Source organism: Dendroctonus ponderosae, unplaced genomic scaffold (assembly GCF_020466585.1).
Source record: "Dendroctonus ponderosae isolate FM_Combo_2020 unplaced genomic scaffold, Dpon_F_20191213v2 Dpon_F_20191213_9, whole genome shotgun sequence".
Classification (NCBI taxonomy): domain Eukaryota; kingdom Metazoa; phylum Arthropoda; class Insecta; order Coleoptera; family Curculionidae; genus Dendroctonus; species Dendroctonus ponderosae.
Window position 1 is genome coordinate 5141642 of NW_026019116.1, and position 1809 is coordinate 5143450.

The 1809-nt window shown below is 32.7% G+C and overlaps 1 protein-coding gene across 1 annotated transcript in view; it reads left to right on the forward strand.

The window, feature by feature from the left end:
- LOC109541802 (Krueppel-like factor luna) overlaps positions 1-1809 on the forward strand; it is a 149479-nt gene that overhangs the window by 84445 nt on the left and 63225 nt on the right. The gene's annotated exons all lie outside the window — the stretch shown is intronic.

The following is a 1809-nucleotide window of genomic DNA, read 5'->3' on the forward strand; positions in this document are numbered from 1 at the left end:
TCAAACATTTACAAGAGTTTTTTAAGCTCAATAGATTCTTTCGCATTTAAGAAGCTCATTAGTCTGCATATTTCAGATGTTCCAGTCTTAAATAAAACAAAAAATCGCTTAATACCAACCATAAATGTGATTTTTCAGGATCTAAATCTTCCAGCGTGTTTTTCAATTAGTTCGTTGTATTCGTTCTTTTCTCGATATGAAAATGATGCAAAATTCTAGACATTTTGAGAATCTTCATATTTCTTGAAAAAATCGATCCTTGAAAAAATTTCGGTCAAAATTGAAAAATTTACAAGCGTGTTTTTTGAGCTCAATGGACTCTTTCCGGCTTAAGAAGCGCCTTAATGTGCATATTTCAGATGTTCGAGTCTTCCAGCGTGTTTTTTAATTAGTTCGTTGCATTCCTTGTTTCTTCGATATAAAAAAGATGCAAAATTCTAGAAATTTTGTGAATGTTGATATTTTTTCATCAAAATTCAAACATTTACAAGTTTTTTAAGCTCAATGGATTCTTTCGCACTTAAGAAACTCATTAGTCTGCATATTTCAGATGTTCCAGTCTTAAATAAGGAAAATATCGTCGGACAAAGATCGTAACCGCCGAAACATCGCTTAAAACCAACCATAAATGTGATTTTTCAGGATCTAAATCTTCCAGCGTGTTTTTCAATTAGTTCGGTGTATTCGTTCTTTCCTCGATATGAAAATGATGCAAAATTCTAGACATTTTGAGAATCTTCATATTTCTTGAAAAAATTTCGGTCAAAATTCAAAAATTTCCAGCGTGTTTTTTGAGCTCAATATATTCTTTCTGGCTTAAAAAGCTCCTTAATGTGCATATTTCAGATGTTCGAGTCCTTAAGTTCCTTAAGTACGGAAAATATAGTCGTTTAAACATCGCAACCAGTCGAAAATCGCTTAAAATGAATCAAAAATGTCGATTTTTCCGGATCTGAAGCTTCCAGCGTGTTTTCCAATTAGTTCGTTGCATTCCTTGATTCTTCGATATAAAAATGATGCAAAATTCTAGAAATTTTGAGAATGTTGATATTTTTTCATCAAAATTCAAACATTTATAAGAGTTTTTAAGCTCAATGGATTCTTTCGCACTTAAGAAGCTCATTAGTCTGCATATTTCAGATGTTCCAGTCTTAAATGCGGAAAATTTCGTCGGACAAAGATTTTAACCGCCGAAAAATACCTTAAAACCAACCATAAATGTGATTTTTCAGGATCTAAATCTTCCAGCGTGTTTTTCAATTAGTTGTATTCGTTCTTTCCTCGATATGAAAATGATGCAAAATTCGAGGCTTTAAACTTTTGGAAAAAGTCGATCCCCATCTTTAGAAAGTCGGTCAAAATTCAAAAATTTACATGCGAATTTTTTTATCTCAATGGATTCTTTCCTACTTAAAAAGCCCCTTAATGTGCATATTTCGTGTGCGAGTCAATAATACGAAAAATATCGTCGGTCAAAGATCGCAATCGCTCAAAATCACGTAAAATTAACCATAAGTGTGGATTTTTTAGAATCTGAAGATTCCAGCGTGTTTTTCAATGAGTTCGTTGCCATTCCTTGTTTCCTCGAGATGAAAATTATGCAAAATTTGAGACATTTTAAGAAACTGAATATTTTTTGAAAAAATCGGTCAAAATTGGGTGTTTTTGAGCTGCATAAATTCTTTCAGGCCCAAGATCGAGTCAATAATCAGACAGAAATCGTCGGTTAAAGATCGTGACCACTCAAAAATCGCTTAAATGAACCAAAATTGCATTCTTTGTTCCCTTGTGCAGTTTGAAACGTTTCCT